The following is a 17,002-nucleotide window of genomic DNA, read 5'->3' as shown; positions in this document are numbered from 1 at the left end:
GATAAGACTGAAAATATCTAGACTGATGCCAGGTATACTTTTTCAGTAGTCGGTGATTTTAGTGTGTTGTAGAAACAGAGGGGATCCTTAACGTCAAATGATATGCTTATAAAAATGGGTCTCAGGTTGTTAATCTCTGCATTATTGCTGCCTTCATAAGTAGCTATCATAAAAATTAAAACTTCTACTTATAAAAGAGACCCTGAATATCAGGGAAATTACATGGCTGATTTTCATGCTAAAGCTGCCACCAAAAAAACAAACAAACAAAAAACAAAAAAACTTCAAAAGTGTCTCAACTAATAAACTATGCACCTTGAGTGAAATCCATCCAAAGGACATAAAAAAAAAATTCGGAACTTACAAGAATGGTAAAAATATGCCTTAGAAATGGGGAAAAAAAAAAAAAAAACAAGATTGGATTAATACAGAATGTGAAATCCTTGAGGGGTTCTGGGGCACCCAGATAGCTGTTTAGTACTTTCTGAGTCCCTAAAGTTGCCATTCTTCTGAGCTTTTCATTCTTTTACTTACCATGGAGTTGATAAAATGATTCAAACCCTGGTGAAGTATTGGTGGGCAGACATTTCAAAAGGAGCTTAGTAATGTCTACCATCCCCAGCCCTGGAAACTCTGCTGTGTGACTCAGGGCCAAAGGAGATGCCAAATCAGAGTGGCTATTCAGCAGCACAACACTGTAGGAAGTTTGTCCCACATGCTCCCTGGGCATGATCCCCTAACTAGCGTTCCTACATTGCTGGTACATCCCCTTTTGGACCTCTCCCATTAGCAAAGGGCAGAACTCGGATTGTGTATTAGAGCTGAGGTGAACCTGAGATTAAGGTGCCGTCTAGAACTGAAAAGGAAGCAATGACTTGACAATAAAGAACCTCTAAGCAAATACATCCAGTAAAACTAAACAAGCCAGACAAGGAAGTTTGGAATGCATAACCAATACTTCAATGCAAAGACACAGACATACATCCACAAGAAACAATAGCAAACAGGAAACCATGTTCTCCTCAAATAAACAAAACAAGGAACCAGTAACTTATTCTAATAAAATAGCTATATGTAAGCTTCAAAAAATCAATGAATCCAGGAGCTGGTTTTTGAAAAGATCAACAAAATTGCTAGACTGCTAGCAAGACTAATAAAGAAGAAAAGAGAGAAGAATCAAATAGATGCAATAAAATATGATAAGGGGGATATCACTACCGATTCCACAGAAATACAAACTACCATCAGAGAATACTATACACAACTCTATGCAAATAAACTAGAGAATGTAGAAGAAATGGATAAATTCCTGGACACATACAGCCTCCCAAGATTAAACCAGGGAGAATTTGAACCTCTGAAGAGACCAATAACAGGCTCTGAAATTGAGGCAATAATTACTAGCCTACCAACCAAAAAAAGTCCAGGACCAGATGGATTCACAGCCGAATTCTACCGAAGATACAAAGAGGAGCTGGTACCATTCCTTCTGAAACGATTCTAATCAATAGAAAAAGAGGGAATCCTCCCTAACTCATTTTATGAGGCCAGCATCATCCTGATACCAAAGTCTGACAGAGACACAACAACAACAACAAAAGAATTTTAGACCAATATCCCTGATGAACGTCAATGCAAAAATCCTCAGTAAAATACTGGCAAACCAAATCCAGCAGCACATCAAAAAGCTTATCCACCAAGATCAAGCTGACTTCATCCCTGGGATGCAAGTCTGGTTCAATATACACAAATCAATAAGCGTAATCCATCACATAAATAGAACCAAAGACAAAAACCACATGATTATCTCAGTAGATGGAGAAAAGGCCTTCAATAAAATTCAACAGCCCTTCATACTAAAAACTCTCAATAAACTACATATTGATGGAAGGTATCTCTCAAAATAAAAAGAACTATTTATGATGACCCACAGCCAGTATCATGGAGAATGGGCAAAAACTGGAAGCATTCCTTTTGAAAACTGGCACAAGACAGGGATGCCCTCTCTCACCACTCCTATTCAACATAGTGTTGGAAGTTCTGGCCAGGGCAATCGGGCAAGAGAAACAAATAAAGTATATTCAATTAGGAAAAGAGGAAGACAAATTGTCCCTGTTTGCAGATGACATGATTGTATATTTAGAAAACCCCATCGTCTCAGCCCCAAATCTCCTTAAGCTGATAAGCAACTTCAGCAAAGTCTCAAGATAAAAAATCAATGTACAATAATCACAAGCATGGCCGGGCGCAGTGGCTCAAGCCTGTAATCCCAGCACTTTGGGAGGCCGAGATGGGCGGATCATGAGGTCAGGAGATCGAGACCATGCTGGCTAACACGGTGAAATCCTGTCTCTACTAAAAAAATACAAAAAACTAGCTGGGCGTGGTGACAGGCTTCTGTGGTCCCACCTACTTGGGAGGCTGAGGCAGGAGAATGGCGTAAACCTGGGAGGTGGAGCTTGCAGTGAGCTGAGATCCAGCCACTGCACTCCAGCCTGGGCCACAGAGCAAGACTCCGTCTCAAAAAAAAAAGAAAAAAAAAATCACAAGCATTCTTATACACCAATAACAGACAAACAGCCAAACCATGAGTTAAAAAAAAAAAAAAAAAAAAAAAAAGAAAGAAAGAAAGAAAGAAAAGAAAAGAAAAAAAAAAAAAGGGAAAATTGAAATGGCAGCAATGGAAGCTGGAGGCACCACTCAGCACATTGGTGCCTTTGTTGTGTGTCCGCCTTCTGGGGAAAAGATAACTTTTCTTGATACTCTAGGACTTGCTACTTTCTCAGCAATGAGAGCAGAGGGGCTCATGTCACTTACATTGTCATATTGGTTGTAGCTGAAGATAATGGGGTATAGAATCTATTCAGCATGCCAAAGATGCTCAAGTTCCTATTGTCCTTGCCATAAATAAATGTGACAAACCTGAGGCTGACCCTGAGAAAGTGAAAAAAGAGCTGCTGGCTTATGATGTGCTGTGTGAAGATTATGGAGGTTATGTTCAAACACTGCCTGTCTCTGCAGTTACAGGTGATAATCTGATGGCTGTGAGAGAAGAACAACTGTGGAAATGTTAGAATTGAAAGCAGAACTCACTGGTCCAGTGGAAGGAACAGTAATAGAGTCACAAAGGAAGAGGTCCTTTTACTATAGCTATAATTCAAAGAGAAACTTTAAGAGAAGACTCTGTTCTGGTTGCCGGGAAAAGTTGGACAAAAGTACACTTAATGTTTGATTAAAATGGAAAAACAATCGATGAGCCATATCTCAGCATGGCAGTGGGAATTATAGGCTGGAGAGACCTTCCTTCTGCTGGAGATGAAATTCTTGAAGTAGAATCTGAATCCTCCTTGACTGGCGGAAGTATGAACGAGAACAGGAGAAAAGTCAAGAGGATCTGAAAATAATAGAAGAAAAGTCAAAGGAACACCAAGAAGCACATCAAAAAGCCCGTGAGAAGTATGGCAATGTGCAGTGGAAGGAAAGATCATTTCTAAAGTATTTAGAAAGAAAAGAACAAACATCCTTAAAGCCAAAAGAGAAAATGGAAAGACATTCAAATGTACTTCCTATGATTATTAAAAGTGATGTTGATGATCTGCTGAGGCTATTTTGAACATTATAGATACCTATGATGCATCACACGAGTGTGAACTAGAATTAGAACATTTTGGAGTGGGTGATATAAGGGCAAATGATGTCAACCTTGCTGAAAGATTTGATGGTGTTATATATGACTTTAATGTGAATACAGGCAATGCTATCCAACAGTTAACTGCAAAAAAGGAGTAAAAATTACACTTCACAAAATAATTTACCGTCTTGTTGGAGATCTGCAAGAGGAAGTGAGCAGCAGATTACTCTGTGCTGTGGAAGAGCACCCAGTAGGTGAAAGGTCTATATTAGCTACCTTCTTTATAACAGAAGGGAAGAAAAAAGTTCCTGTGAATTGCTGCAGAGTCCAAAAGGGACAGTTAGAAAAAAAAAATTAAATTAACCTGTAATGGACATGTAATCTGGAGGGGATCATTAACCTCACTGAAACACTAAAAAAATGTCAAAACTGGAATGGATTGTAGTATCAATTTAGATGACGAAAATATAGAATTTAAGGTGGGAAATAAAATTGTTTGTTATAAAGAAAAGCAATTTCAAGCCAAGACTTTTTGGGATCCAGGATTTTAAAATTACATTAAAAATGTAAATAGCTCAAAAAAAAAAAAAAAAAAGACAAAGAAGTACATTACATAATAGTAAATAATTCAATTCAACAAGAAGACCTAAATATATATGCACCCAACACAGGAGCAACTAGATTCATAAAGCAAGTTCTTAGAGACCTACAAAGAGGTGTAGATTCCCAATAATAATAGTGGGAGACTTCACAACTCCACTGAGGATATTAGCTAGATCATTCAGGAAGAAAAGTAACAAAGATATTCAGGACCTGAACTCAACATTGGACCAAATGCACCTGATAGACCTCTACAGAACTTTCTACCCCAAACAATAGAATATACATTCTTTTCATCACCAAATGGATCATACTCTAAAACTGACCACATAATTGGACATAAAACAATCCTCTGCAAAACCAAAACCATCCCAAACACACTCTCAGACGGACAGTGCAATAAAGATAGAAGTTAAGACTAAGCAAATAGCTCAAAACCATGCAATTACATAGAAATTAAACAACATGATCCTGAATCACTTTTGGGTAAATAATTAAATTAAAGCAGAAATCAAGAAGTTCTTCAAAACAAATGAGAACAAAGATTCAACATACCAGTATCTCTGGGACACAGCTAAGGCAGTGTTAAAATGGAATTTCATAGCACTAAGTGTCCACATCAAAAAGGCAGAAAAACCTTAAATTAATAATCTAACATCACAACTGAAAGAACTAAAGAAGCAAAAACAAATCAACCACAAATCCAGCAGAAAACAAGAAATAACCAAAATCAGAGCTGAATTGAAGGAAATAGAGACATGAAAAAACATTGAAGAAATCAATGAATGCTGGAGTTGGTTTTTTGAAAAAGTTATAAGATAGAGTGGCTACTAGCTAGATTGATAAAGAAGGAAAGAGAGAAGATCCAAATAAATACAATTAGAAATGATGATGGGGATGGCCGAATAGGAACAGCTCCAGTCTCCAACTCCCAGCACGAGCAACACAGAAGACAGGTGATTTCTGCATTTTCAACTGAGGTACTGGGTTCATCTCACTAGGGAGCGCAGGACAGTCGGTGCTGGTCAGCTCCTGCAGCCCAACCAGCCAGAGCTGAAGCAGGGCGAGGCATGCCTCACCTGGGAAGCATAAGGGGGAAGGGAATCCCTTTTCCTAGCCAGGGGAACCGAGACACACAACACCTGGAAAATCGGGTAACTCCCACCCCAATACTGCACTTTACCAAGGATCTTAGCAAACGGGCACACCAGGAGATTGTATCCCACACCTGGCCGGGAGGGTCCCACGCCCACGGAGCCTCCCTCATTGCTAGCACAGCAGTCTGTGATCTACCAGCAAGGCAGCAGCGAGGCTGGGGGAGGGGTGCCCGCCATTGCTGAGGCTTAAGTAGATAAAAAAAGTGGCTGGGAAGCTCGAACTGGGTGGAGCCCACAGCAGCTCAAGGAGTCCTGCCTGTCTGTGTAGACTCCACCTCTGGGGACAGGGCACAGCTAAACAACAACAACAAAAAGCAGCAGAAACCTCTGCAGATGCAAACGACTCTGTCTGACAGCTTTGAAGAGAGCAGTGGATCTCCCAACACGGAGGTTGAGATCTGAGAAAGACAGACTGCCTGCTCAAGTGGGTCCCTGACCCCCGAGTAGCCTAACTGGGAGACATCCCCCACTAGGGGCAGACCAACACCCTACACCTCACACAGTGGAGTACACCACTGAGAGGAAGCTTCCAAAGCAAGAAAAAGACAGGTACACTTGCTGTTCAGCAATATTCTATCTTCTGCAGCCTCTGCTGCTGATACCCAGGCAAACAGGGTCTGGAGTGGACCTCAAGCAATCTCCAACAGACCTACAGCTGAGGGTCCTGACTGTTAGAAGGAAAACTAACAAACAGGAAGGACACCCACACCAAAACCCCATCAGTACGTCACCATCATCAAAGACCAGAGGCAGATAAAACCACAAAGATGGGGAAAAAGCAGGGCAGAAAAGATGGAAATTCAAAAAATAAAAGCACATCGCCCCCTGCAAAGGAATGCAGCTCATCGCCAACAACGGATTAAAACTGGATGGAGAATGACTTTGACGAGATGAGAGAAGAAGGCTTCAGTCCATCAAACTTCTCAGCACTAAAGGAGGAATTACGTACCCAGCGCAAAGAAACTAAAAATCTTGAAAAAAGAGTGGAAGAATTGATAACTAGAATAATTAATGCAGAGAAGGCCATAAACGAATTGACAGGGATGAAAACCATGACACGAGAAATACGTGACAAATGCACAAGCTTCAGTAACCGACTCGATCAACTGGAAGAAAGAGTATCAGTGATTGAGGATCAAATGAATGAAATGAAGTGAGAAGAGAAACCTAAAGAAAAAAGAAGAAAAAGAAACGAACAAAGCCTGCAAGAAGTATGGGATTATGTAAAAAGATCAAATCTACGTCTGATTGGGGTGCCTGAAAGTGAGGGGGAAAATGGAACCAAGTTGGAAAACACTCTTCAGGATATCATCCAGGAGAATTTCCCCAACCTAGTAGGGCAGGCCAACATTCAAATTCAGGAAATACAGAGAATGCCACAAAGATACTCCTTGAGAAGAGCAACTCAAGACACATAAATGCCAGATTCACCAAAGTTGAAATGAAGGAAAAAATCTTAAGGGCAGCCAGAGAGAAAGGTCGGGTTACCCACAAAGGGAAGCCCATCAGACTAACAGCAGATCTCTCGGCAGAAACTTTACAAGCCAGAAGAGAGTGGGGGCCAATATTCAACATTCTTAAAGAAAAGAATTTTCAACCCAGAATTTCATATCCAGCCAAACTAAGTTTCATAAGTGAAGGAGAAGTAAAGCAAATGCTTAGAGATTTTGTCACCACCAGGCCTGCCTTACAAGAGATCCTGAAGGAAGCACTAAACATGGAAAGGAACAACCGGTACCAGCCATTGCAAAAACATGCCAAAATGTAAAGACCATCGAGGCTAAGAAGAAACTGCATCAACTAACGAGCAAACTAACCAGTTAATATCATAATGGCAGGATCAAGTTCACACATAAGAAAATTAATCTTAAATGTAAATGGACTAAATGCTCCAATTAAAAGACACAGACTGGCAAACTGGATAGAGTCAAGACCCATCACTTTGCTGTATTCAGGAGACCCATCTCACATGCAGAGACATACATAGGCTCAAAAGAAAGGGATCGAGGAAGATCTACCAAGCAAATGGAGAACAAAAAAAAGCAGGGATTGCAATCCTAGTCTCTGATAAAACAGGCTTTAAACCATCAAAGATCAAAAGAGACAAAGAAGGCCATTACATAATGGTAAAGGGATCAATTCAACGGGAAGAGCTAACTACCCTAAATATATATGCACCCAATACAGGAGCACCCAGATTCAAAAAGCAAGTCCTTAGAGACTTATAAAGAGACTTAGACTCCCACACAATAATAATGGGAGACTTTAACACCCCACTGTCAACATTAGACAGATCAATGAGACAGAAAGTTAACAAGGATATCCAGGAATTGAACTCAGCTCTGCAGCAAGCAGACCTAATAGACATCTACAGAACTCTCCACCCCAAGTTAACAGAATATACATTCTACTCAGCAATACATCACACTTATTCCAAAATAGACCACATAATGGGAAGTAAAGGACTCCTCAGCAAATGTACAAGAACAGAAACTATAACAAACTGTCTCTCAGAATACAGTGCAATCAAACTAGAATTCAAGACTAAGAAACTCAATCAAAAGTGCTCAACTACATGGAAACTGAATAACCTGCTCCTGAATGACTACTGGGTACATAACAAAATGAAGGCAGAAATAAAGATGTTCTTTGAAACCAATGAGAACAAAGATATAACACACCAGAATCTCTGGAACATATTTAAAGCAGTGTGTAGAGGGAAATTTATAGCACTAAATGCCCACAAGAGAAAGCAGGAAAGATCTAAAATTGACACTCTAACATCACAATTAAAGGAGAACTAGAGAAGCAAGAGAAAACACATTCAAAAGCTAGCAGAAGGCAAGAAATACCTAAGATCAGAGCAGAACTGAAGGAGATAGAGACATAAAAAACTCTCCAAAAAATCACTGAATCCAGGAATTGGTTTTTTGAAAAGATCAAAAAAATTGATAGACTGCTAGCAAGACTAAAAAGAAGAAAAGAGAGAAGAATCAAATAGATGCAATAAAAAATGATAAAGGCGATATCACCACCGACCCCACAGAAATACAAAAAACCATCAGAGAATACTATAAACACCTCTACGCAAATAAACTAGAAAATCTAGAAGAAATGGATAATTCCCTGGACACTTACACTCTCCCAAGACTAAACCAGGAAGAAGCGGAATTCCTGAATAGACCAATAGCAGGCTCTGAAATTGAGGCAATAATTAATAGCCTACCAATGAAAAAGAGTCCAGGACCAGATGGATTCACAGCCGAATTCTACCAGAGGTACAAAAAGGAGCTGGTACCATTCTTTCTGAACTATTCCAATCAATAGAAAAAGAGGGAATCCTCCCTAACTCATTTTATGAGGCCAACATCATCCTGATAGCAAAGCCTAGCAGAGACACAACAAAAAAAGAGAATTTTAGACCAATATCCCTGATGAACATCGATGCAAAAATACTCAGTAAAATACTGGCAAACCAGATCCAGCAGCACATCAAAAAGCTTATCCAGCATGATCAAATGGGCTTCATCCCTGGGATGCAAGGCTGTTTCCACATATGCAAATCAATAAATGTAATCCAGCATATAAACAGAACCAAAGACAAAAACCACTTGATTATCTCCATAGATGCAGAAAGGGCCTTTGACAAAATTCAACGGCTCATCGTGCTAAAAACTCTCAATAAACTCGGTATTGATGGAACGTATCTCAAAATAATAAGAGCTACTTATGACAAACCCACAGCCAATATCATACTGAATGGGCAAAAACTGGAAGCATTCCCTTTGAAAACTGGCACAAGACAGGGATGCCCTCTCTCACCATTCCTATTCAACATAGTGTTGGAAGTTCTGACTAGGGCAATCAGGCAAGAGAAAGAAATCAAGGATATTCAGTTAGGAAAAGAAGAAGTCAAATTGTCCCTGTTTGCAGATGACATGATTGTATATTTAGAAATCCCCATCGTCTCAGCCCAAAATCTCCTTAAGCTGATAAGCAACTTCAGCAAAGTCTCAGGATACAAAATTAATGTGCAAAAATCACAAGCATTCTTATACACCAGTAACAAACAAACAGAAAGCCAAATCATGAATGAACTTCCATTCACAATTGCTTCAAAGAGAATAAAATACCTAGGAATCCAACTGACAAGGGATGTAAAGGACCTCTTCAAGGAGAACTACAAACCACTGCTCAGTGAAATAAAAGAGGACACAAACAAATGGAAGAACATACCATGCTCATGGATAGGAAGAATCAATATCGTGAAAATGGCCTTACTGCCCAAGGTAATTTATAGAGTTAATGCCATCCCCATCAAGCTACCAATGAGTTTCTTCACTGAATTGGAAAAAAACTACTTTAAAGTTCATATGGAACCAAAAAAGAGCCCGCATTGCCAAGACAATCCTAAGTCAGAAGAACAAAGCTGGAGGCGTCACGCTACCTGACTTCAAACTATACTACAAGGCTACAGTAACCAAAACAGCATGGTAGTGGTACCAAAACAGACATATAGACCAATGGAACAGAACACAGTCCTCAGAAATAATACCACACATCTACTGCCATCTGATCTTTGACAAACCTCAGAAAAACAAGAAATGGGGAAAGGATTCCCTATTAAATAAATGGTGCTGGGAAAATTGGCTAGCCATAAGTAGAAAGCTGAAACTGGATCCTTTCCTTACACCTTATACGAAAATTAATTCGAGATGGATTAGACACTTAAATGTTAGACCTAATACCATAAAAACCCTAGAAGAAAACCTAGGTTATACTATTCAGGACATAGGCATGGGCAAAGGACTTCATGTCTAAAACACCAAAAGCAATAGCAACAAAAGCCAACATTGACAAATGGGATCTAATTAAACTAAAGAGCTTCTGCACAGCAAAAGAAACTACTATCAGAGTGAACAGGCAACCTAAAGAATGGGAGAAAATTTTTGCAATCTACTCATCTGACAAAGGGCTAATATCCAGAACTTACAAAGAACTCAACCGAGTTTACAAGAAAAAAACAAACAACCCCATCAAAAAGTGGGCAAAGTATATGAACAGACAGTTCTCAAAAGAACACATTCATACAGCCAACAGACACACGAAAAAATGCTCATCATCACTGGCCATCAGAGAAATGCAAATGAAAACCACAATGAGATACCATCTCACACCAGTTAGAATGGCAATCATTAAAAAGTCAGGAAACAACAGGTGCTGGAGAGGATGTGGAGAAATAGGAACACTTTTACACTGTTGGTGGGATTGTAAACTAGTTCAACCATTATGGAAAAGTGTATGGCGATTCTTCAAGGATCTAGAACTAGAAGTACCATATGACTCATCCATGCCATTACTCGGTATATACCCAAAGGATTATAAACCATGCTGCTGTAAAGACACATGCACACGTATGTTTATTGCAGCACTATTCACAATAGGAAAGACTTGGAATCAACCCAAATGTCCATCAGTGACAGAGTGGATTAAGAAAATGTGGCACATATATACCATGGAATATTATGCAGCCATCAAAAAGGATGAGTTTGTGTCCTTTGTAGGGACATGGGTGCAGCTGGAAACCATCATTCTCAGTAAACTATCGCAAGAACAGAAAACCAACACCGCATGTTCTCACTCATAGGTGGGAACTGAACAATGAGATCACTTGTACTTGGGAAGGGGAACATCATACACTGGGGCCTATCATGGGGAGGGGGGAGAGGGGAGGGATTGCATTGGGAGTTATACCTGATGTAAATGACGAGTTGATGGGTGCTGACGAGTTGATGGGTGCAGCACGCCAACATGGCACAAGTATACATATGTAACAAACCTGCACATTATGCACATGTACCCTAGAACTTAAAGTATAATAATAAAAAAAAAATGAAAAAAAAAATACAGAAATTTCATCAAGGAAAAGATTATATCCTGTCATTTTGAATCAATGTTTAGAAGATGTTCTCAGCTTTCACCACCTACTGTGGGCTTTAGCTTTGTGCTTATGAAGAAAACAATGATTAGAAAATAAGGTGACTGTGCTTCTTTCAAATATTACCGTGGTGTAACGAAATAAGTTTAATATATGCCAAGAGTGAGCTCCACTAACACTGCGATGATAATTTGATGTGAGTCCCTTTTGAGCCTTGCATAATTGCTGCCATGATAGGTAGTGCAGTGCTGTGAAGAATGGTTTGTGCATAGGCACCCAAAATTTGACTGACCGGCATAACACAACTGTTAAATTTTGTAGTTTTATTTTTCTTCACAGTAGTGGTTCATTTGTTACCATTAAAAATGCCCACTTTGTTCAAAAATAAAAATAAATCATAACACATTAAACTGAAATTCTCTGTTTGATTAAAAAAAAAAAGAAAGAAATGATGATGGGGATGTTGCCACTGACCTCACAGAAAGAAAAATAGATATCAGAAACTACTAAAAACACCACTACGTACACAAACTAGAAAACCTGGAAAAGAATAAATTCCTGGACACATGCATCTTCCTAAGACAGGACCAGGAATAGACAGTATTCCCGAACAGACCAATAACAAGGAACAAAATTGGATCAGTAATAAATAGCCTACCAACCAAAAAATCCCAGCACCAGATGAATTCATGGCTGAATTCTACCAGATGTGAAAAGAACTGGTACCATTCCTACTGAAACTATTTCAAAAATTAAGGAAGAAGGACTCCTCCCAACTTATCCTATGAAGCATCATCCTGACACCCAAACCAGGCAAAGACACAACAAAAAAAGAAAACTTCAGGCCAAAAATATCCTTGATGAGTATCTATGTAAAAGTCCTCAAAAAACCAAAGCACTTGCAAACCAAATCCAGCAGCACACGAAAAGCTATTTCATCATGCTCAAATAGACTTCATCCCTGGGATGCAAGGTTAGTTCAACATATGCAAATCAATAAATGTGATTAACCACATAAACAAAACTAAAGACAAAAGCCACATGCTCATCTCAATAGAGGCAAAAGAAGCTTTTAATAAAATTCAACACCCCTTCATGTTAAAAACTCAATAAACTAAGTATGGAAGAAATGTACTTCAAATAGTAAGAGCCATCTATGACAAATCCACAACCAACATCATACTGAATGGTCAAAACCTGGAAGCATTCCTTTTGAATATTGGCACAAGACAAGAATGCTCTCTCTTACCACTCCTATTCAACATATCATTGAAAGTTCTGGCCAGATCAGTCTGGCAAGAGAAAGAAATAAAGGGCATCCAAATGGAAAGTGAGAAACTCTAAATATATCTCTTTGTAGATGACATGATTTTAAATCTAGAAAACCCCATAGTTTCAGCCAGAAAACTCCTTCAGCATGGTACTGGTATAAAAACAGTCACACAGAAAATTGGAACAGAATGTAGAGCCCAGGAAAAAGGCAGCACACCTATGACCATCTGATCTTCGACAAAACTGACAAAAACAAGCAATGGGCCTCCTGAAACTATTCCAAAAAATTGAAATGCAGGGACTCCTCCTTAATTCATTCTATGAGGCCAGCATCATCCTGATATCAAAATCTGGCAGAGATACAACAAAAAAGAAAACTTCAGGCCAATATTCTTGATATACATTGATGCAAAAATCCTCAACAAAATACTTGAAAACCAAATCCAGCAGCACATCAAAAAGCTTATCCACCACAGTCAAGTAGGCCCTGGGATTCTAGGTTGGTTCAACATATGCAAATCAATAAGTGTGATTAATCACATAAACAGAACTAAAGACAAACAACCACATGATTATCGCAATAGATGCAGAAAAGATTTTTGATAAAACTCAACATTCCTTCACGTAAAAAACCCCCCAATAAACTAGCTATTGAAGGAACAAACCTCAAAATAATGAGAGCCATCTATGACAAATCTACAGCCAGGATCATACTGAATTGGCAAAAGCTGTATGCATTTCCCTTGAAAACTGGCATAAAACAAGGATGCCCTCTGTCATCACTCCTATTCAACATAGCATTGGAATTTCTGGCCAGGGCAATTAGGCAAGAGAAAGAAATAAAGTGTACTCAAATAGGAAGAGAGGAAGTCAAACTATTTCTCATTGTGGATGACATGATCCTATATCTAGAAAACTCCATTATCTCAGCCCAAAAGCTTCTTAAGCTGATAAACAACTTCAGCAAAGTCACAAGATCCAAAATCGATGTGGAAAAATCACTAGCATTCCTAAACACCAAAAACAGTGAAGGCAAGAGTCAAATCATGAATGATATTCCATTCACAATTGCCACAAAAAGAATAAAATACCAAGGAATACAGCTAATAAGGCAGGTGAAAGATTTCTACAAGGAGAATCACAAACCACTGCTCAAATAAATCTGAGATGACATGAACAAATGGAAAAACATTCCATGTTCATGGATAGGAAGAATCAATATCGTAAAGAATCTATTCCCCTTAAACTACCATCAACATCCTTCACAGAATTAGAGAAAACTATTTTAAAATTCATATGGAACCAAACAAGAGCCTGAATATCTAAGGCAATTCTAAGCAAAAATAGCAAAACAAACAAACAAACAAAAAAAGCAAAAACAAAGCAGGAGCCATCACCCTACCTGACTTTATACTACAGGGATACAGTAACCAAAATAGCATGGTACTGGTATAAGAACAGGCAAATAGACTAATGGAACAGAACAGTGAACTCAGAAATAAAACTGCACACCTACAACTATCTGATCTTTGACAAACCTGATGAAAACAAGCAATGTGGAAAGGATTCCTTGTTCAAGAACTGGCTAGCCACATGCAGAAAATTAAAACTGGACCCCTTCTTTATACCGTATAGAAAAATTAACTCAAGATGGAGAAAACACTTAAATGTAAAAACCAAATCTATAAAAACCTTGGAAAACAACCTGGGCAATAACATTCAGGACATACGCACTGGCAAAGATTTCATGAAGAAGGCACCAAAAGCAATTGCAACAAAAACAAAAACTGACAAATGAGACCTAATTAAAGTAAATATCTCCTGCACTGCAAAATAAACTATCAACAGAATAAACAGAAAACCTACAGACTGGGAGAAAATTTTTGTAAATTATGCATCTGACAAAGGTCTAGTATCTAGAAAAATGGAACAGAATGTAGAGCCCATTGCTTGTTTTTGTCAGTAATTGCCAAATTTGTTACTGTAAAAACAAAAACTACATTAATATTTTTCAAACATTACATTGCAAAAATTACATTACCATTAACATAGCCTACATTTCTAGGCTGTAGATGTATTCCCCAATTCAATCTGGGCTGCCACAAAGACAGACAGAAAGTGCAGGGATTTTTCTTTTGCATCCTAGTGCAAACCAAAACACATAACAATATTAACCTTAAAGGTAAATGTAAATGGACTAAATGGTCCAATTAAAAGACACAGACTGGCAAATTGGATAAAAAGTCAAGACCCATCAGTTTGCTGTATTCAGGAGACCCATCTCACATGCAGAGACACATATAGGCTCAAAATAAAGGGATGGAGGAAGATCTACCAAGCAAATGGAGAACAACAACAACAACAAAAAGCAGGGATTGCAATACTAGTCTCTGATAAAACAGGCTTTAAACCATCAAAGATGAAAAGGGACAAAGAAGGCCATTACATAATGGTAAAGGGATCAATTCAACGGGAAGAGCTAACTACCCTACATATATATGCACCCAATACAGGAGCACCCAGATTCAAAAAGCAAGTCCTTAGAGACTTACAAAGAGACTTAGACTACCATACAATAATAATGGGAGACTTTAACACCCCACTGTCAACATTAGACAGATCAACGAGACAGAAAGTTAACAAGGATATCCAGGAATTGAACTCATCTCTGCAGCAAGCAGAACTAATAGACATCTACAGAACTCTCCACCCCAAATCAATAGAATATACATTCTTCTCAGCACCACATTGCACTTATTCCAAAATTGACCACATAATTGGAAGTAAAGGACTCCTCAGCAAATGTACAAGAACAGATATTATAACTAACTGTCTCTCAGACCACAGAACAATCAAACTAGAACTCAGGACTAAGACACTCAATCAAAAGTGCTCAACTACATGGAAACTGAACAACCTGCTCCTGAATGACTACTGGGTACATAATGAAATAAAGGCAGAAATAAAGATGTTTTTTGGACTGGGGCCTATCATGGGGAGGGGGGAGGGGGGAGGGATTGCCTTGAGAGTTATACCTGATGTAAATGATGAGTTGATGGGTGCTGATGAGTTGATGGGTGCAGCACACCAACATGGCACAAGTATACATATGTAACAAACCTGCACATTATGCACATGTACCCTAGAACTTAAAGTATAATAATAAAAAATAAATAAATAAATAAATAAAATAAAGATGTTTTTTGAAACCAATGAGAACAAAGATACAACATACCAGAATCTCTGGGACACAGTTAAAGCAGTGTGTAGAGGGAAATTTATAGCACTAAATGCCCACAAGAGAAAGCTGGAAAGATCTAAAATTGACACTCTAACATCACAATTAAAAGAACTAGAAAAGCAAGAGCAAACAAATTCAAAAGCTAGCAGAAGGCAAGAAACAACTAAGATCAGAGCAGAACTGAAGGAGATAGAGACACAAAAGACCCTCCAAAAAATCAATGAATCCAGGAATTGGTTTTTTGAAAAGATCAACAAAATTGATGGACTGCTAGCAAGACTAATAAAGAAGAAAAGAGAGAAGAATCAAATAGATGCAATAAAAAATGATAAAGGGGATATCACCACCGACCCCACAGAAATACAAACAACCATCAGAGAATACTATAAACACCTCTACGCAAATAAACTAGAAAATCTAGAAGGAATGAATAATTTCCTGGACACTTACACTCTCCCAAGACTAAACCAGGAAGAAGTTGAATCCCTGAAGAGACCAATAGCAGGCTCTGAAATTGAGGCAATAATTAATAGCCTACCAACCAAAAAGAGTCCAGGATCAGATGGATTCACAGCCGAATTCTACCAGAGGTACAAGGAGGAGCTGGTACCATTCCTTCTGAAACTATTCCAATCAATAGAAAAAGAGAGAATCCTCCCTAACTCATTTTATGATGCCAACATCATCCTGATACTAAAGCCTGGCAGAGACACAACAAAAAAAGAGAATTTTAGACCAATATCCCTGATGAACATTGATGCAAAAATCCTCAATAAAATACTGGCAAACTGAATCCAGCAGCACATCAAAAAGCTTATCCACCATGATCAAGTGGGCTTCATCCCTGGGATGCAAGGCTGGTTCAATATACGCAAATCAGTAAATGTAATCCAGCATATAAACAGAACCAAAGACAAAAATCACATGATTATCTCAACAGATGCAGTAAAGGCCTTTGAGAAAATTCCACAGCCCTTCATGCTAAAAACTCTTAATAAACTAGGTATTGATGGAACGTATCTCAAAATAATAAGAGCTATTTATGACAAATCCACAGCCAATATCATACTGAATAGGCAAAAACTGGAAGCATTCCCTTTGAAAACTGGCCCAAGACAGGGATGCCCTCTCTCACCACTCCTATTCAACATAGTGTTGGAAGT

General features: G+C 38.6%; 1 non-coding gene and 1 pseudogene across 1 annotated transcript; one reads left to right on the top strand and one right to left on the bottom strand.

Annotated features, from left to right (window-relative positions):
* The first annotated feature begins 2,666 nt into the window (after positions 1–2,666).
* On the top strand, positions 2,667–4,182 carry LOC102127143 (translation initiation factor IF-2, mitochondrial pseudogene; annotated as a pseudogene).
* A 10,486-nt stretch (positions 4,183–14,668) lies between these two features.
* Positions 14,669–14,796, bottom strand: LOC123574273 (small nucleolar RNA SNORA31). The gene has a single exon (XR_006699159.2). It is a non-coding gene; the product is annotated as a small nucleolar RNA SNORA31 (small nucleolar RNA).
* Positions 14,797–17,002: the final 2,206 nt, after the last annotated feature.

This window comes from Macaca fascicularis, chromosome 6 (assembly GCF_037993035.2).
Source record: "Macaca fascicularis isolate 582-1 chromosome 6, T2T-MFA8v1.1".
NCBI classification, from domain to species: Eukaryota; Metazoa; Chordata; class Mammalia; order Primates; family Cercopithecidae; genus Macaca; species Macaca fascicularis.
The sequence above is the reverse complement of the archived record's forward strand: the minus strand, read 5'-3'. Positions and strand labels throughout refer to the sequence as shown.